Raw genomic sequence first — 22,107 nt, 5'->3', positions numbered from 1 at the left:
CCCAAGGAAGACAAATTCAAAGACACAAAATTATAATAAAAAATACATTTACTAAAAAACACTAATATATTATTTTAATGGCTTATTTGTGGATTTGTGCTGATACATAATTTGAAAGGTTAGCAACTAAACGTCATACTGTCTGTGTGCGCATGCGCGCAGTATTATGAAATTTTACTCTCAATTGCGCCTAAAGAAGTATAACTTCAATAAATGTAAATACATAAATGTAAATAAATAGTGTAAATACATTAGACCAAATACATTCGATTTTTGACCAAATACAGTCTAATATACATATACATTTATTATTCTACTTATAATTTCGGATTTAAGCCGGTCCTGTTCAAGGATAAACGTTAGCCAGGAAAGCGCATGACTGTCATGATGATTCATGAACCTTGTGGTTTTAACTGTCAAACGTCAAATTATTCTACTTCGCATTTCTATTCTGGTATCAAGGACCTTGTCTCTTTTTCGTGATAATTTTCACGGAAATAGGCATGGTATTCGTAGGGTGCAGCAAAATAGTGCTAAAATTTGTTGATTGACGAAGGACCGACGTGTTTTTTACACACTTGTTTAACCAAAAACTCAAGATTCCACCGAAAACCTTTATCGAACCCAGAGGGTGGCTACCGAAGGTGAGCATACATTATTTTTATATTATGCGTTTGCGATTTGGAATTTACTGTATGTATACCTAGTGTTATCAACGTATCAAAAATACAAGTAAATACCACATATCTGCTATTTTCGTAAGAGGAGCGACTTTTCCTAATTTTCCGTCAATGTTTTTTTCCAAACTGTTGAACGTAGGAAGTGCTTACATCACTTCTTATCACTTGGTTTTTCCAAAATTTTCCAAGGAAATGTTCCGAGTTTTGGCCTATGGCATATGGCCCAGTATGATCGTGACGTTTATAATAGCTATAATAATAAAAAGAAAGTAAATAATCTATTTTTTTTTGTTTCACCAACATGTTCAAGCTTGTTGAAGCTTGTACAATACCTAAGTATGTAATAATTCTTTTTCAAAATGGAACTCTTCAAGAATAAGGATTATCTGATAATAATAGAGTGTAATTAAATTCATATCTAAATTACTATTTTTGGTGGCAATAAGCCACAATTTTACTTTGATTTGAAGTTTATTTGACATTTCAATTTCCACTTCCAAAATCATTATCAAAATATTTTGTTTTGATTACGATTTCCGAAGTGGAAATAGAAACGTCAAATAAACGTAATATCAAAGTAAAATGGTGGCGTATTCCCACAAAAAATAGTTTTCTTCTTCTTTTTATACTTGTAGATCTGTCGATCTGTTAATTCGGATGTTGAAGTATTTATTGGGAGGTATATTGCCAAGTCTCCGTCTTTTTGGTGGTCTCCTTGTGGACGCTTGCCAGGTGGTTTTCGTTCTAGTGCAATGGTTGGTAGTATGTGGTCCTCCATTCTTTTTACATGACTAGACCATTCTCTTCGTCATTGCCTACCCCATCTTACTCTTTGCCTCCAGGTTATAGCTCCCTGCCTGGAGAAAGACATATTCCACTCACTTTTTTACACACTACTTTGACTCTGTATACCTACTTTATTGGTGGAAAGGAGTTATCTAAAGTAAATAGTATTAGAGACTTGGTATAATTTTTGATAGTCATCTCCAATTCATTAGTCATAATAATACAATATCAGTGAAAGCAGCTAAAATGTTGGGATTTATCACTTGTAATTCAAAAGGGTTATCATTTCCAGCAGTTAGTGTTGTATTGTGCATTGGTAAGATCTTTCTTAGAGTATTCTTCAGTTCTGTACACTCTAAGTACATCAAAAGTTGATTAAGAACATTCAGCACAGATTTTTTCAGTTATGCTCTTAAACAGTCGGAAAAATGAAAGAATACCCATGAATGATCACATCAATCACTTATTTGTATTTGCTGTCTTTTTCTATAAATAACAAACGTTTTTTATAGAAAAAGATGGCAAATACAAAATAAGTGATTGATGTGATCGTTCATGGGTATTCTTTCATTTTTCCAACTGTAGATTTAATATACCTAGGCAGGCACATGATTATCAGGAAATTTTAAGTCAGTTGAAGTTGTCTACTTTAGAATCTTGAAGATTAATGTATGATGCATGTTTCATATTCAAATTGTTTACATGCTGTTAAGGCCATGGGTACATAAATCGCAAATATTTTACAGCTATCCCTACTTTTTCTGTCGTTACACGGCAAATTGCGTGTAGTAAAATTCACACTGGTATGGATATGTAACCATTATGGATATGTAAACATAGTACTAGAATGTCATTCTACTTGCAAATGTCATCATTAACTTAAAGAGATGGCTTTTGAATGTTCTTGGATAACTGTTATTTGTATAGTTGCAAATTATTAATTCAGTTAATAAATGTGATAATTTTTTCACTAACTATGTATTCAGTGATTGTAATAATTTATACGTACAACAAAAACTAGTACTCAATCTAGAAAAGAGGAAAAGCATTTAAGTGATTTTTTAATAATATATTGTTACTATGGAACGCTTACAATTTTGAACATCTTTAACAACAAAATACTTGGATTACAGAATATATTATCCTGATGTATTCTCTGCTTGGATCTTCCACAAATAATACACAATAAATAACTTTTTATTAAGTTCACGCATTAAATCAATTATTTATCAAATACACTATAGGTATATCAATATTATTTAATCAACAACTCAAAATATTCCCGATGCCATGTCAAATATTTAAAATTGTCACTGATTGCCACTGTCTGACTGACAATATGCTGACAATATTCTATTCAACTGAGTGCATTGTAAGACAAAGATAGATTTGGAAAATATTACCACAGACTTTTTTTTGAATCCTGAAAAAACTAATAAATACTTTTAAAAAATTTAAATGCAGAATGAAAGACTAAATTATTACCAAGGGGCCTAAAGTCCCTTAGAATAAATAAAAAGTTTATTTTGAATGAGATACACGACTCGCGATTATCTGAGGTAATTGGGACCGTGACTACCTCGGATACCGAAAAACTCGGTTAACACTGAAATCGGTTATATTGATAGAAAAACACGTAAATAACCATAACTGTGGATATTTTAATGACAAAACTAATACAGTACTGTCTATAAGAGATAAAAACATTTATATTATCAATATTACTGTTTAAAAAAGTCTTTGATTGATTTTTGCGTAAGGTTCAATCCTCTTTTTGAGGCGGCAATGTTGCACCAAGGCTGAAAGTTGCAACTCACCAGTTATGACTTTTGCCTCGGTTAACCGAGGGGCTCGGATAATCGCGAGTCTACTGTATTTGAAATTAAAAATCACACTAAATTTTCTCTTAGTTTTTCACTTCTGTAACTTATTAAAATAAACATTATAGAAGTTCTCAGGGACTTTCGGCCCTCACGAATAATGTAATCTTTCATTCTGTGTTTAAATTTTTCAAAAATACTTATTAGTTTTCTCAGGATTCGAAAAAAATTAATCTCCATTTGAATAGCATTGCAGCCGAAAATACGTACCCATCCTCTTAATTTGTGTGTACCTTCCAGGCAACTTAGAAATACAAATACATTCTACACTAACTTTCACAATACAAATTATGGTAAAAATGTGCCAATGGACAGAATATTGCACTACCTAAATACAAATCCAAGCATTGACATCTTTAACACATCATATTGTGGGCATACTGGGAAAATCCACTAACTCACAAAAGTATAGTTTTGAGAAAAACGCATTTAAATATTATTATACCTTAAGGATCGTTTAAACACAGCGATAAATCAAACAACTTATCAAGGTCAATCGAGTTGTTGCAACTTATCACTGTGTGTAAACGGTGCATCGCACAACTTATCAAAGTTGGAGTTGGGTTGAAGGTGGTATCGCATTGAATCGCAGCGTCTAAACAGCGTTTCAACTTGTCATCACAACTAGTTGCTGTGACTTATCGTTGTGTTTAAACGACGCTTAATAGCTTACCTCTTAAAAATCGGGTACACTGGCTGTTCAAGTTTTGGTACCTGGATATGATTTTGAAGGATGTTAACCACAGGTGCACAGTTGCACAAGCTTGTTGAACAAGCTTGTGCAATAAGAAATACCTAATTCTTTTTCAAAATGGAACTCTTCAAGAATGGGGATTATCTGATAATTTATTTATTTATTTATACTGCACATTTACAACAATGATGCCAATTATAAACACACAGTTGGTCAATACAAAGAAATAGAACATACAATTTATACAATACAATAAAATAAATACAATTTAAAATAATAAATAAGGGTATCAAAGTTTATGTAACATAGTACTATTTTTCATATTATATAGGTCAAGGTCTTCACTCACGATAAAATCGTTCATTGCCATTAAGCAGTTTGCCATGGGGGAGTTTGCATATTCTGGAGTTATTTTAAATAAAGTGTGTCTACATCTAAGTCTTTGGTCTGGTACAGTAAAATTTATAAATGAAAGAATCGTAGGAGAATCTATGATTTGATAAACTATATTAAATATGAAAATGATTTGGGCATTTCTACATCTTTCGCTCAATAACTCAGTGTCAAAAAGCATTCTCTGCAAGTTATAGGAAACCTTAAGAGGATAAATCCCAAATTTCTTTTGATATAAAGACCTTAAAAATTTCTTCTGAATCCTCTCTATCATATCACTATGTGATATGGTGGAGGGACTACATATGGTACAACAATATTCGAGTTTTGACCTCACATATGCATTAAAAAACTTGCTTTGGGGTGTCACAATAAAATTCTTTACTGGATCTTAGGATAAAGCCTAATTGTCTATAACTCATTAGTTAGTTTGAGTATGTGCTCATTAAAGGATAATGTGCACTTCCAACATCATTATCAAAATATTTTGTTTTTATAATGATTTCCGAAGTGGAAATCGAAATGTCAAATAAACTTAATATCAAAGTAATATTGTGTCTTATTCCCACCAAAAATAGTTCATCACAAAATAGCTTCAGAACAATACAAATTCATATCAGTTGGCTTTTGTTCATATATGTAATTGAATCGATCATTTTGAAAACAACATAAGTTCACATTTAGGGTAAGGGAGCGTTCAAGTATTACGTAACGCAATTTTTGAGGATTTTTGACCCCCCTCCCCCCATGTAACGCACCGTAACGTTTTTCAGTACCCCCCTCCCCCTACCTAAACGTTACGTAACACCCAAGTGGCTATTTGAACCTAAATGGAAAACGAGGTTGCGAAAAGTACCAGAAACTCGGTAAAAGAACTTTGTTCCCCTCCTGAGAACTCCTCCCCTCATTTCCAACCACGTCTATCCTGCGCCGCTCTCATCCAGTTTTTATTTAGCTTTCTAAGTCGTCAGTCCATCTTGTAGGCGGTCGACCGACATTTCTCTTGTCTTCGCTTGACCTCCATTCCAATAACCTTTTTGTCCATCTCCCATCTGTCATTCTGGCAATGTGTCCTGCCCATCTCCACTTCAACCTGGCTAGCCTTTCGATTCAAGTCACCTTTGTTCTTCTCCTGATTTCTTCGTTTTTGATTTTGTCTTGCAGAGTTATTCCTAACATTGAGCGCTCCATTCTTCTCTGTGTTACTCTTAGTTTGGTAGCCGAGGCTTTAGTTAAGGTAAGTGTTTCTGATCCGTACGTCAAGACTGGGAGGACGCACTGATCAAATACCTTTCTCTTTAGGCATGTGGGCAACTCACTTTTAAAAGTTTCTCTCAGTTTTACAAATACTGCCCACCCAAGAACGATTCTTCTATTCAGTTCATGTGTCTGGTTATCCCTGCCACTCGTAATTTCATGTCCCATGACATGAAATATGTTCAAAACTTACAATAATAATCTTTTATTATTAATTTTACATTTACATTTACATTTTTCCTACTTGGCCCCATCCTTACATACATTTTTGGTTTCATTCTTTATTGTTCTTCTCATGCATTCTTCTATTTTATCTTTTTTAATAAAAGCTTAAAATAAAATAACATATTTATAATTTCAACATTTTATTTTGCTTAGTAAAAATTTTTGTATAACGAATAATATACGATGTTACCAGTAGTTTCGGAAAATAGTGAAAAAAATGTGTAAAACTTTTTGTTCTTCAACGCCCTGTATCGTGAAAACGCATGCCGTTACCAAAATTATTTAGTAAGCAAACCCCAATTATTTTTTAATTTTTCACCTATCCTAGAGATCGTGTTACCTTTTTCTGAAACACCTTGTATATATATAAGAAGGCACTTATAGAATAAAATTATTTCTGTCCTTGTTTTAAATAATTTAAAAAAACGCTGGGACCCGTAGATTTTCATATATAAAAATGTGTGCTTTTTAAACATAAATTTAAATGTACCTACAGGGTGATTCATGCAAGCCTAGCGTAGTCAATTATCTTTAATTTTAATTAAACACCCTGTATATTTTTGTTTTTAGAAGCTGCTTAACAACCTCATCTCAAAAATGTGGATTATGTAGGGTCTATTATGAATAATGCAAGGTGAAATTTTGAAATTATGTATAATTTTCGTCAAGATGTTAATCACATAAAACTTTGAAATTAATAATTCAGGAATCACACTTTAAATAAGGGTATTATTTTTTAAAATATCTATCACTTTTCTAAACTAAGTATCAATATAGTGGGTTTTGTATTTAATGCTTTTTATTTAAAGACATTTTTAAATAACTTAAAAATTTGCATACATATTTAAAACATTAATGAATACCTACCTACTGCTGAAAACGATACTGCATGTTATGGACTTAAATTACCCATTTAATTTTTACCAAAATATAAAGTACCTACCTATCTATTCATCAGATAAACCCATAAATAACTCCGAGGGAACAGTTCCGGATATTGGAAACATAATATGACACATGGTCTTTTGAAAACAAAACAATTCTCAACGAAAGAATCCCTTGTTAATTTAGGTTAGGCACTTGACATCATTTTTACCCTGAAAATCCTTTGTCGCTAACTTTACCATCAAATATAATTTAGGTGAAGTGAAACGAAAGAAGATTATGCGCTGTTGGATGTAGGGCTTTGGGTTGTATAATATAAATGAGAAATGGTTTACATTTGAGCAACGAATTTTTTTTAGAGTTTTCGGTTGATTTTATACAGTTTTCAGTAGATAAGTAGATTGGAGTTCAAATCAGTAGGTTTTATACAGTTTTCAGTAGATCGGAATTCAAATCAGTAGGTCTGCTGAAAAATCAGTAGACAAATCATAATACAATTCAGGGGTCTATGTAAAACATAAAAGAAATTATGTAGTTTTTTTTATTTAAGTTAAAAAAGAATGTTACGTAACGCGCGCTGTTCGAACCCCCCTCCCCCCATGTAACGCGCCGTAACGTTTTACAAAACCCCCCCTCCCCACCAAATTGCGTTACGTAATACTTGAACGCTCCCTAAAATGACTTTTAGACGTCTTGATGATTTCAAGATTGAAATCAACTGTTCCGCGCGAAGGCAATGCAAGTTATTGTTTAAAATATTGTATGGCAGGTCGGTATGTTTTTCGGTCAGTTCACAAAGAATGTATGTCCTTATCCATATCAACATAATATGTCCTGATCCATATCAACGTATGTCCTAATGTCCTAATCTATATCAACTAACACAAGTTTATGAGTTTAACTAACACATGAAATATTGTTTAGTGTTTTGACAATGTAAACTACATACAAAATAGGTCTGTTCCTTTGTTTTCTAGTGTAACACTTTCAAGTGTAGGTTCAATAACGTATAATAAAGGTAGACAACACAACTGATTTAAAAGGTGGGATCAACATGATTATCTCACCGAGGTAATTTTGTTTATTGCCTTATGTACGTTTTGATACGAAGTAGGAGAAATCTTTACATACAGTAGAAAAATGAAAGAATACCCATGAACGAACATATAAAACACGTTGTATTTTCCTGTCAGTGTGTCTTACAAAAAATTGGCAAGCGCAAGTACATGTAATAATTATTATTACATGTACTTGCGCTGGGCAATTTTCTTTGTGACACGGTGACAGGAAAATACAGCGTGTTTTATATGTTCGCTCATGGGTATTCTTTCATTTTTCCGACTGTATGTAAGACAATAAAATAAATTATATTTTCGAGATAATCATGTTGATCCCACCTTTTACAGCAGTTGCGGAGTCTACTTTTATCATACGTCATTGAACCTACACTCAAAAGTGTTACACTAGAAAACAAAGAAACATACCTTATACAGTGAGGACGTTTGAGTTGAAATAAATTCATTATCTCGAGAAAGAGCGAATTTGGAGAGAAATCCTGAGACAGGTCGATTTTTATTTTTAAATTATGACTTTTTGGCATATATGTCATACTAGTGATGACTAATCAATGATTTTTTTAAATGAGAGCAGGGGTCGTATGATAGCGCATTTGAAAGGTTATTTAATTCTCTATTCAGTAATATAAACTTTAACATAATTATTTATACAGGGAGTCCAAAAATTTTTTTTGAATTAAATTAATTGAGATAAAAAGAAGAATGTATGTAATTCATTTATTACAAAATGCATTTGAGTGCTGTCATAAAACAGAAAGAAATGTTTATTGGACAAATAAACATTGTTTTTTGCTTAAACTCAATGTTAAGACTGCCACCCACCTGTTTCTTAGCAGTTTGAACATTGAATTTAAGCGAAAAGCAATGTTTATTTGTGAAATAAACAATATTACCTGTTTTTATGCAGTAAAATGTTGTTCTGAAGCTATTTTCTTGTGACATTTTTATGATTAACTATTTTTATGGGAAATAAGCCACAATTAAATTGAAAAAAAAAATATAATAAAAGCAGTAAAATGTATATTGAATTAAATAAATTGCTTACATTCTTCTTTTTGTGTAAATTAATTTAATAAAATAATTTTTTTTGTACACATTGTATAAATAATTATGTTAATGTTTATATTACGAAATAGATAATTACATAACCTTTCAAATGAGCTATCACACAACCCCTACTCTCATTTAAAAAAATCATCGACTACGTCATCACGCCCAGATGGATGACGTCACTAGTATGATATATATGCCAAAAAATCATAATTTAAAAATAAAAATCGGCCTGTCTCAGGATTTCTCTTCAAATTCGTCCATTCTCGAGATAATGAATTTATTCCAACTCAAACGTCCTCACTGTATATTTAAGTTTCTATGTATTTTTACTGTTTCTTGCTGAAAATAAAGATAATTTGTGACATTAAAATTATGGTTCATTTCGAAAACAACATAAGTGCACAAAATTAAAAACTTAGTATAAAAAAAAACTAAGTAAAGTCCACAACTGGCTAGTGATTTTAGTAGTTAATTTTTTTGTTTTTGGTCAATTTTGTCAAAATTGGCAAAATTACTAACTATTTAGTAATTATTTTTTGCCAATTTTACCAAATTGGCAAAATTACTTACTAAACTCACTAGCCAGTTATGTCTGAGTTTAGCGAACCGACTATACCATTTAGTATTTTTGTTGTACACACTAGTGATGTAACGAATGCCGTTTTTTGAACATTCGCGAATATGAATGCGAATATCTAATAACGACATTTGCGAACACGGATGCAAATGCGAATTATCAGTTTTTTTTTAATTTGTTTCTATTTTTGTAATGTTCTCTAAATTTATAATGAGAAGTTTATTGATATTTAGTGTAAATCAATCTGAGTCTTAAGCTTTATCACATTATACCAAATAATAAAACAACGTGAAGGTTGATATAATCTGATTATATGAGGTTAAGTTACCTTTTCTTAATAAAAAAAATGAGAATGTGAATAGATTTTGATTTTATTAACCTAACGTTATTTTCAAATTATTTTTTTCTGATATTCATATTCGCAAAACATAAGCACAAAATTTGCGAAAGAGAATATGCAAAAACATGCGAATATCCGAGAATGAGAATACGAATATTCGTTACATCACTAGTACACACATACATAATATATCTAATTTTCTAAATATTTTGACTGTTTCTTGCTGAATTTTAGTAACAAACATTAAAAATTATGATTCATTTCGAAAACAACATATTATGTCCACAAAATTAAAAATTTAATATCAAAAAAACTAAGTAACATTTAGACATTTTTTGTCTTTCAGAAACATGCATTTATAACCCATAATACTTATATAAAATATAGTACTACCTCAAACTACCCAATTATTAATGGAAAAAGTTTTACCTTTCCTAAAATATTTTACATATTGTGGCATGTGTTGTTTTTGAAATGACTGATTCAATTACATTGTTAATAAATATACAATATTAAATAATGAAATATGTGTTAAAACACTATCTGATCTGATATTGTAAAAAATATATTTTTAAACAGTCGTTAATAATATTTCTCCATGTTTTCATTTTGGTTCATATCAATGTCATGTCCCAAATATTTGTTTTTCTCTACAAACTCTCCATTCTACATCTTACAACAATTTCTTAAGAAAATTATCAAATTATTTTCATGTAATAAAATGTATTAAATGAATAAATATTTATTAAGGGGATATGCGCAAAATCTAGGACCAATGCATTTTAAATGCATTCATTTTCGAATTCTGAGAAAAGTAATAATATTTTTGAAAAATTTAAACGCAGAATGAAAGATTACATTGTTACCGAGGGCCGAAAGTCGAGCCGAAACCTTTGCCCAACAGTGTACCAAAGAAAAAATCTAAAACAATTAAAAATTATTAGAATCTGTTTTATAGTATGCCTATGTTATACGTAGTATGTTTACAATAAAATCAACTATTAAAATGAGCATAATTTTTGGTGGTGCATATTTGTCAGCTAAAACTTAAAAGCTTTAACAAAAAGATATTTAACAACATTGTGCTAAAAACGAACTTTTTAGTAACTCAAGTACTCCACTTTAATAATAATCTTGTTTCCAATTTAACAATTTAAATTTTAATATTTCTCGTAACCTCTTCTTCAGTCTGATATTTTTAAAATGACTGTAGTTCAAGATATGGTAATATCATTTTGGGTTATCTCATTGGAGTACTTTACTCATTTAAATAAGAATAATTGTGATAAGATAAAGTAGAATTTGTAATAAACAGAAAATGTTCCTTGTCAGTTAAATTATTTATTAATGAATATATTGATTTATACAAGTAGCAGGATTTATATTTTTCTTGGGGAACAATATCAGCTTATTTCTTATCTGATCCGCTAAAATCTGGTTTCAAATCATTGAAAATGTCTATTCGCCGTGTGCAAGTACTTGGAGGGGATACGAGAAACGATCATGCGCGAATAGTGGAGAAATCTTGCAACTTTCTTAAATAAATCATATTGTCAATTGAAATTGTCAAATTGACGTATATTTCGTACCTACTGTCATTGAAGAAGAAAAATTATATGTTGCTCCACAATATTGATATGATATTATGCAATTATTATATAAAAGTAAATTTAATTAATTGTATTTTGCGTGTCGTAGTGCGTTTTAATAATTAATTTTATTTACTACATACAATTGTTTACCTTTTAATAACATAACCTTAATATTACTTTTTCCTCTTATAATTTTTTTTGGGCTATGGCCTTGACAAGTATCCAGCAACCAAGACTAATATAATTGGTCAATATAATTAAAAGTGCGAAAAAAGTTGCTGAGCTATGAAACCAGGCAGAGTTGGGTCGGATACTGAAAAAAAGTATCCGGATACCGGATACGGATACTCAAAATGTATCCGGATACTTTTTAAAAAATAACGAATACTTTCATTTAAAAATGTATTCGGATACAAGTATCCGGATATTTTTTTCGGATACTTCCTAGGATACTTTGAAGGATACTTTTGTCTTTCTCAACTAAAACTCAAATCACAAATGAGCTAACGAAAAACTTTTTCTTCTGTACTCGGTAGACAAGAATTTGCAGGATTTTTCCTGTAAAAATTAAACGTGTTACTGCCTGAGCTTTTGATATTGAATTTGGCCAGCGTCGGACCAGACGAGTTATCAAATTTTAAACTTTTTAGGGGGTGTACTTATTTGTACTTGTAGTTACACTAAAATAAAATTATAAATATTAAGATGTACTTTATTATAATCCGAAAAATAATTTATTCTAATTATACAGGGTACAAAAAGGCGTTCTTCAAAAGAGAGATATAGAAAATATAAAAAATAAATGTAAGTAATTAATTAAACAACGTTACTTATGAAGATTTATAACTGATTAGGTAAAAACAAAGCTCCATTAGCTATATAATAATATATTATAACGGTGACGAGTACGAAAAATGGGATTTAACATATTAGACACATCTGGAATGAAGGAATGGCAGTGTTGTGCCTACGTTAGGTGCATTATCCGCGGGCGATAAATATTTAAAAGTATCCGAATATCAAAAAAAGTATCCGGATGCCGGATACTTTAAAATTTGATCACGGATACGGATACCGGATACAAAATTTAAAAAGTATCCGGATACAGCTTTCGGATACATAAAAAGTATCCGGATATTGTATCCGGATACAGAAGTATCCGGATACTACCCAGCTCTGAAACCAGGTGTCTCTTTTCCGAACTTGCACGGTCCCAATAGGATTACTTTTATCAGTGCACAATAGAAAAGGACAGAGCTCATATCACCATTATGTTATAATTAAGTTCAAACATTGAAATGATATTAATGTTTTCTTATAACTTTCTTATAACCTTGTGCCTGTTCCATTTTCTGATGCCTTGTTATAGGCCTAAGAGAATGGGAAAACTGTTGAAATTAGTTTTTAAATAAAAAATAAACAAATATTTTAAAAATTTAAGTAAAATTATTAACTCATTAATCATAAACTTTGTTTTTGATTTATTTATGGACAGCCTTACTTCAAAACTCACTCATTTTATTCGTTCTAACACTCTATTGCACCAAAAACTCGTACTCGAACAGAAGCTTCAACTAACACAGGGTAGCGCAGTTGCCACAATTCTCTCAATGTATATTCCCTATGTCCAGCTGAACGATTTCATACTGTATATAGATCTTTATCAGGAATACTTACCTGCTGAAGAATTGCTATCATTTCAGTATGTTTTACTCGATCAAAGCCCTTACCACCAATAAAACACATATAAACCGTTTTCTTATAAGAATTCCTTAATTTCCACTTCCAAGACTATAATAAGAATTTAGGATAATGTCAGATACGATATTTTTTTTTAAATATATTATATTTATGTACATCAAGCAAATGTTAATTAATTTAAACGACAATATTTAAAACAATGTTTGTCATTTACAAAACATAAATGTACATTACATTTTTCACAAAAAACATGAGTTCTCTCTTTACACCCAACATTTTTGCATCTGGATGCTTCCTTTTTGTTATCGTAATCTGGTAAATAGTCTATTTTATCTATTAGTATTTCCTTCAATAGTCTAATTTCAACTCTGGGTCTTTTTGGAGTGTGGGGAGAATTCTCAGTTGATATTTTGGGACGACCAATGTTTCTTTTTATGGGTTTTCCCACTTCAATTAGATTGATCTCTGATTGATTTTCAATTTGAGGTAGCACATTATCAACTAATTGTTCTAATTATTCATCATCATCATATAAATAGGATAGGACATTAAAATCTCTTAATCTTTTGGATTATCCGAGTTAAAACTTGAAACAAAAATATCAATATAGACCTGTTGTCCATTGCAATGGACATCATATTTTAATGTTTGTTATCAACAAAAAACAACAATAAATTATACATGTTGAAAAAGTAGTATATAAATTGATATGTCTACTGTTGTATAAATTAATATTTGATTACATACATAAATGTAACAAATTTACAACGTGAAGAAACATGATATTACTTAGGCTTTCCAGGTTATCATGAATTCGCCATGTCACACTATCTTAATGCCGGATTTATACTCAGCTATTGCCACTGCTGCTGCCGCTGACGGAAATATTGCCCGAAATACGATATCGACGCGAGTGAGGTGTTCACATCAGTTCCTCGCCAATGTCCTCACAACTCATTACCGAACGACTCACAAGAATAGAATGTGACGACAGCATCGTCTTGCTCCCTAATACCGCATTTATACTCAGTCCTGTTAGACAGGGAATTGGGCAGGGAAGTGGGCAGCGTGAATGTGTAAATAGCTCACTCTCGCTGCTCATGCTCATGCTACTGCCATTGCACGACGATGCCTCAAAAGTCGGTTTTCGAGATGGAAGTCAAAGGACTGGCAGCGCGAGCGCGGGTAAGCATTCACATTCAACTACTCACTCTCTCACTTGCCGCCGGCAAAGCGGCAAGTGGGTAAGGGAGCAAGACGATGCTGTCGTCACATTCCATTCTTGTGAGTCGTTCGGTAATGAGTTGTGAGGACATTGGCGAGGAGAACTGATGTGAACACCCCACTCGCGTCGATATCGTATTTCGGGCAATATTTTCGTCAGCGGCAGCAGCAGTGGCAATAGCTGAGTATAAATCCGGCAGTAGACTTCCATCTCGAAAACCGACTTTTGAGGCATCGTCGTGCAATGGCAGTAGCATGAGCATGAGCAGCGAGAGTGAGCTATTTACACATTCACGCTGCCCACTTCCCTGCCCAATTCCCTGTCCAATAGGACAGTATAAATACGGTATAACAACACTTAACTTGGTTATGATTCAAACTAAACTGAGCAACTGGCAACTGAGATATGCAAAATAAAAAATACGTAGTTGTCAGCAATTTACAGGAGTTTAATTTTGTTGTTCAGCTTATGTAAATGTATGTCCATTGCAATGGACACCGGGTCTGAAAGGATATATGAACAGTATGAAAATTTGTGTAAACGCAACATCTAAGCACAAACTGGACCTAACTGAAGGTTATCAACCATTAACACGTTCGCTGCCATGTTAGTCCGAGCCGTTGGTGTTTATTTAGTATTAAATAACCATGGGAATGAACCAACGAGGCCTACAACCTATGTGCTGTACACGGTTCTTAGTCATTACTACGGTTGCCCAGATCGACTAACCAATGAACATTAAGGGTGCGATTACGTCACGAGTGTACTGTCATTTGATTCGTAATATGATTTTAGAAAACTAGTAAGTATTTTAGAAAAATTTAAACGCAGGATGAAAGATTACATTATTACCGAGGGCGGAAAGTCCCTTAGAATAAACAAGCAGTTTCTATTGAATGAAATATTTTAAATTAAATATCACACTTCTCTTTTATTTTCAGCCCTGTAACTTATTAAAATAAACATTATAGAAGCTTTCAGGGACTTTCGGCCCTCGGTAATAATGTAGTCTTTCATTCTGAGTTTAAATTTTTCAAAAATATTTATTAGTTTTCTCAGGATTCGAAAAAAATTAATACAATTAAAACACATCGAGAATTTTGACATGCGTCAAAATTTTGCATTAACTCAATGTAAAATTCTAAACTGTTGAATTCCAGCTTCCCTAATTATTTTACATCAAAACACATTAGAAACTATTTGCAGAGGATTGAAATCTGTATTGAAAACAACTGTTAAAATTGGTCTACGAATTAAACATATTCCAAAATTTTGTAAAAATGTAATACATTTCAGTTTTTCAGCCCAAAATTAGGCCACACACAATGCAATAATAATAATTTTTGTACTGTCAATATTTTTATTTTATCATTTATTGTTTAAAAATAATACAGTAGATAAGATACCCTCAGTTGCGGAGAAAGTATTAATAATAAAGATTTTTTATTCAATCAATGGTGTGAGCACTGTCAGTTAAATAGTAACGTGTGGCCTAACTTTTAAACGGATACCTATTGTGGCAAATGTCACATATTTTTCAAAATTTTGGAATGCATTTAAATCGTAGAACAATTTTAACTTTTGATTTTAATACAGATTTTAATTCTCTACAAGTATTCTCTCATGACTTTTGATGTAAAATAATTAGGAAAGCAGGAATTCAAAAATTTAGAATTTTACATTGAGTTTCCTATGGCCCGTTTACGATTCACCACCCGGTATAAGATCAAATGTGTATTATTTGTCTTATTATTTAATAATAACACAAATAATACACATATATACACTATAACACACATTCAATGATCGAAAATCATTTAAAAATATGGGATTGTGTATTCTTGTGACGTAAAGTCAAAAATATAAGTCTCCCCACCACCGTCGGTCAAGACAACCGTAATAAAGTCTAATAACCGGGTGTGCTGTATTTAGACCGTGCAAGTTCGGCAAAGCGACACCTGGTTTCTACGCTCAGCAACATTATTCGCACTTTTAATTATATTGGCCAATTATATTGGTCCTGGTTACTGGATAATTGTCAAGGCCATAGTCCAAAAAAATAATAAGAAGAAAAAATAAGATTCAGGTTATATTATTAAAACGTAAACAATTGTATGTAGTAAATAAAATTAGTTATTAAAATGCAGTACTGCAAGCAAAATACAATTAATTAAATTTACCTTTATATAATAATTGAATATCATATCAATATTGTGGAGCAATATATAATTTTTCTTCTTCAATGACAGTAGGTATGAAATATACCAGAGCCGTGCGGTACATTTTTTCAATATGATGCAAGTCTTCGAAATGCCGCCCCTTAAATATAACTTAACTTTTATTTTTATTAAATGCAACTGCAAAAAATGAACACACTTTTATTTTAAAAAGAAAACATAATTTAAATTAAATGAAATACGTATTAACATTAAATGACATTTACAAAAATTACAATTTTACCCTTCTGGCTTTAATTTTGGCAAATTCGTCAATCAGATTGGTGTAGTCTAAAGTCGCAGCCAGTGAGGACTCTACTGAAATGAGTGCTATTTTTTTAGTTTCGTTTGTCTTATGGAGCTTCGTAAACAGTTTTTGAAAAACTTCTTTCCTCACTCACTACCTAGACAGAAAGTGTTAATAAAATTGTTAGCGATACAACTACATTTGGTACAGAAATAGTTCAAAACTTCTAACGGTTTCATGGACTACATATTATCATTATGTTATCATTTGGGATATATCACACAATTCTTCTAGAAGATCATTTGCCTGTATATCCGATTCTTTTTTTATTGAAAGTATTGAATGAAGGTTCATACAATATTTTTTTAGTGTTTTATCATTTATTTTCCCCAATTTAAAAATATCATCAAACATTTATTTATGAATTTCTAGAAGCGAAAATCGAACAATCAAAGAATTAATGACAATGTCTAAAATATAGAAGAAAAAAATTATTTTAAATTTATCTTCTTCTGTTAAGAGCTCATCCATAGATATTTCGTCATTAAACTCACGCTTTTTTCTCCTAGCTCGAATTTCATTTTTCGCTGGAAATTCGGAGCTTATATCAAGATTTTCTGCAATTTCATTAGCAGTAATTTTCGTTTAGTCATAGCCAGATTATCTGTAGCTATTAATTTTTTTTTACTGTTTCTGACAACCTTTTGCACAATCTGACAAATTTATAGTTACATGTTGCAACATCTTCAAGACTGAGACCGAACTTATATGAAATAAAATATCATGCCAAAGAACTACACCGCATATAAATTTATAATTTTTAATATTTTTTGCTAATCCTCGTGCTTTGACTTTAGTTTCTGTATCTTTGTTGACTTCTTCTATTATTTCGAATAAGGCATCATATTATTTCACAAAATCTTAAAGGTTTCAATGCATTATTCGACTTGACCATATACTAGTATCGCTTAATGGTTTTAAAGTTAGTTGTGAAACATGTTTTTTCAGAGCTTCCCAACGCTTTGTAGAACCAGAAAAAAAAAAGTGTACAAAAATACAAAAATAATATAAAAAAAGTTAAAATTTTCCGTTAAAAGGGTATTGTTTCTGTAGAAGAAGACGATTTCACTTTTAAAACTAAGTTTACAGAGTGGCATGCTTTAGCCTAAGGTCAGACAAGCGATAATTTACGGCGCCGTAAGAGCAGTAAAATGAAGCGCGAAAATGGGTCCCACGGTGAGAGTAGTGGATGGCCAGACGAGCTGTAAAATATCGCGCAGCAACATAGGATAGTACCCATTTTTCGCGCTCCAGTTTACTGCTCTTACGGCGACGTAAATTATCCCTTGTCTGGCCTTAGCCTTAAACTCGAGTGAGACACCATCGGATATTTTTCAAATGTTCTATTTTGCACACCCTTTCTTATTCCTACGATTATTTTGATGTATTTTCATTTTACTGATTATGCCGCCCCCTTGTGATGCCGCCTGATGCGACTGCCTCACCGCATCATAGCACCGCACGGCCCTGAAATATACGTCAATTTGACAATTTCAATTGACAATATGAGTTATTTAAGAAAGTTGCAATATTTCTCCGCTATTCTCGCACGATCGTTTCTCGTATCCCCTCCAAGTACTTGCACACCGCGAATACAGAATTTGTGCTATTTATGGAATACGACAAATGTGGTCCCATATACTTAGTAAAAACGTTTGTTATATGTTTGTTATAAACACATTTGTTATATGGTGGCTCATAGGCGCACTTAAAAAAAGGAATGGTTGGCTCACGGAGGCATTGATTTAGAAAATATAGTTGGCAGCGAACGTGTTTAACTCTTTAAATTACAATTTCTTTTTATTTTTTTTTATTTGAAAGTTTAATATCTTTCAATTTAGTATTTTGAAACTAGAAAATAAATTAGTGGGAGGGACTGTGGGTCTGTAGCTTAATCAATTTATTATCGTTGAGCTGTGCATGTTTTTTTTAAACTATTTAGCTTTATCTAACTCTATTTTATCGAAGATTTGTTACATTTTTATGTATAAACATAAATATTTTTTGATTATGGGCTGTCATAATAAATGATAATTTTATCAAAACTTATACAACCATTTCGATTTCCACCGAAAAAACGTGTTCGTTTCTTAGAAACATACGATTTATATTAATCAATTCTTGTTGTTGTGTTTATTTAGACTGGGTAGTAAAGTCCTGATAACACGTGGAGTTTATTTTGTAAATTTTTTCTTCAAATTAATATAAACAAATACGAAGAAAATATTTAAAAATTCGCGTCATAGCAATATGTACTAATCAAAACTATTCCAAACTTTATAACAATTTTTTTTTAATATGTGGTCTTTACACTTACTTCTTAATATTAAATTTAAATAAAACAAAGTGTGTGTAAAGGTACGATTCCGACATCGACGGCAGACGGCAACTGCAAACGGCAGTTGCAGTTGTTTCCATGACATACGTATTTACTTACGCACTATTAATTTGTATGAGACTGATTCCGACATCCAACTGCAATTGCTGTCCGTCAGAACGTCAGTTGCTATAATTATACAAATTATTAGTGCAAAGTAAATACGTATGTCATGGTAACAACTGTAAAGGTACGATTCCGATACCGACTGCAGACGGCAACTGCAAACGGCAGTTACAGTTGTTACCATGACATACGTATTTACTTTGCACTATTAATTTATACAGCGTGTCCCAAAAGTAGCGGATCGGTCGAATATTTCGCGAACTAAAAATCAGAGCGAAAAACTGAAAAACACGTTTTCAAGAATTTTTAAAAATCTATCCAATAAAACCAAACACAATCCCCCACTCACCCCTGGAGGTAGGGTGGGGGAGTAACTTTAAAATCTTAAATAGAAACCGCCAGTTTTTATTGCATATTTTGATTCCTTATGTAAAAGTAAGCAACCTTTATTTGAGACATTTTTTTCGAATTGCGGATAGATGGCGCTGTAATCGGAAAAAACAATTTATTGTAATACCATAGGTAAATTATAAAAACGCTCTAATATCTCGAGAAATATACTTAAAAACCAAAAAACATGTGTTAAATTTTTTTCAAAAACCTATCGAATAACACCAAACATGACCCTCTACCTTACCCCCTACAGGTGGGGGTGGGGGTTAACTTTAAAATGTTAAATGACAACCTATATCTTTTATTGAAGATTTGGATTAATTATGAAAAATTGAGCAACATATATTTAAAACATTTTTTAGAATTGTTGGTAGATGGCGCTATAATTGGAAAAAGACTGTTTATTAGCGCCATCTATCAACAATTCTAAAAATTGTTTCGAACAAATGTTGCTTAATTTTTCATGACGAATGCAAATCTGCAATAAAAAACGTCATGGGGTCGTGTTTTTTGTCATTCGATAGATTTTTGAAAATTATTGAACACGTATTTTTCAGTTTTTCTATACCATGTTTATTTCGAGAAATATTCGACCGTACCGCTACTTTTGGGACACCCTATATATTTATTAGCAACTGACGTTCTGCCGGACAGCAATTGCAGTTAGACGGCAAATGTTGCCGCGGCAACAGCTTCAGCAGTTGCCGTTTGCCGTCTGCAGTCGTTGTCGGAATCGTACCTTAACTGCCGTCTGCAGTTGCCGTTTGCCGCCTGCCGTCGATGTCGGAATCGCACCTTAGAATATTTCAATTTTTTATTTGTTTGAAAGGTGGAGTGTATTTCCAATTTGTCCAAAATGTCCAATTTTCCTTAGCTCTGGCGCATACATGAGGCTGAATTTGACCGATAACATGGGTTATGTTGGCGTTGAGATCAGATGTAGTTTGTGGCTTATTCGCATAGATCTGCAAGACATACACTACATAACAAAGAGTCTCTTTCTTCTTTAGATGTCTCTAATGTAGGTTAACGATGATTCCTGCAAATTCATCTCTATCCTGTGCTGTTCTGATGAGGGTTTGGAGGTCTGGCCCTGCCCAGGTCTTCATATTACGCGACCAGGCCGTTTGTTTCTACAAGGACCACGTTTCCTTCTATTTTTCCTTCCATTCCACTAGGTCTGGATCCCGCGTACCAAAAACAAGTTGATTAATAGCAAGCTGAAAATTTGTTAATAGCTTAAGGGTGTCTAGTCGGATAAACTTTGATGTATGGGAACACTGGGACAGGAGAAGTTTTAATTGTGGAACAGGTTAAAAATTTGGAACGTAAGACTACGAAAACGTCCCATGTATTTTGTCGGACAGAACTTCCAATTGATTTGTTGCTCTTTCATTAAACATTCATGCAAAAATCAGACTGCTATTTATCACCAAGACGTAATTCCTGTTGTTTGACATGTTCTACGTGTCAGACTTATTAAAACGCCCAGTTGGTGATATAGCAGTCTGATTTTTGCATGAGAGTTTAATGAAAGGGTAACAAATAAATTGGAAGTTCTGTCCGACAAAATACATGGGACGTTTTCGTAGTCTGACGTTCCAAATTTTTTAACCTCCACAATTAAAACTTACCCTGTTCCAATGTTCCCATACATCAAAGTTTGTCCGACTAGATACCGTTAAGCTGTTAACAAATTTTCAGCTTGCTATTAATCAACTTTTTTTTTGCTACGCGGGATCCAGGCCTAATTCTATTTTATCGTACATGGTATTTTGTACGCGGGATCCAGAACACGTCCTTGCATTAATTATTTTAAGATCATATTTTTCACCCTCGCTCAGTACCTTCTTCAGCTGATTTTGTAGTTCTTGTTCGCTTCTGACAATTGAGACTGTATCGTCGGCATATCCGATGTTATTAACAATTCTTCCGGTAAGTTTAATTTCTTCTTGTGCTTCATCCACAGCTCGTGTAAATGTCTCCTATCAGTACAGGTTGAATGGCGAGGATATACAACCTTGTCCTACTCCTCTTTGTATTTTTATGGTTTCAGTGTCCCCTATCTCCATTCTAATGAATCAATTTTGGTTCCGATAGAGTTCACGTATTATGTTTATATCATTGGGATGGATGTTCTTTTTTTTGTAAACATTCTATTATACGCCAGTCAATGGGAACAAGAATAGGATATTACCTCCGAATTCTATCCTACTGCATGGATTTTAATGAAATTTTGGGCTAGCCTTTACTTATCTTCTAATTCAAAGTCTACCCTTTGCCGATGTTTGCTTTTATCTTGGGGGTGGTTCCCACCCCTCCTTAGGGGTGGAAAATTTTTTGGTTAAAATTACCACGGAATTCGCTAGAGAACTTAATTCTAA

The 22,107-nt window shown here is 32.4% G+C and overlaps 1 protein-coding gene across 1 annotated transcript in view; it reads left to right on the top strand.

Moving 5' to 3' along the window:
* Positions 1-406: 406 nt before the first annotated feature.
* LOC114338766 (ornithine decarboxylase) overlaps positions 407-22,107 on the top strand; it is a 200,129-nt gene continuing 178,428 nt past the window's right edge. Inside the window, exon 1 of the mRNA XM_028289376.2 lies at positions 407-644. The gene's annotated coding sequence lies outside the window, so the exon portion shown is untranslated. The remainder of the gene's footprint in view (positions 645-22,107) is intronic.

This window comes from Diabrotica virgifera, chromosome 4 (genome assembly GCF_917563875.1).
Source record: "Diabrotica virgifera virgifera chromosome 4, PGI_DIABVI_V3a".
NCBI lineage: Eukaryota > Metazoa > Arthropoda > Insecta > Coleoptera > Chrysomelidae > Diabrotica > Diabrotica virgifera.
Note: the sequence above shows the minus strand (reverse complement) of the source record. Positions and strands in the feature narration are given on the sequence as shown.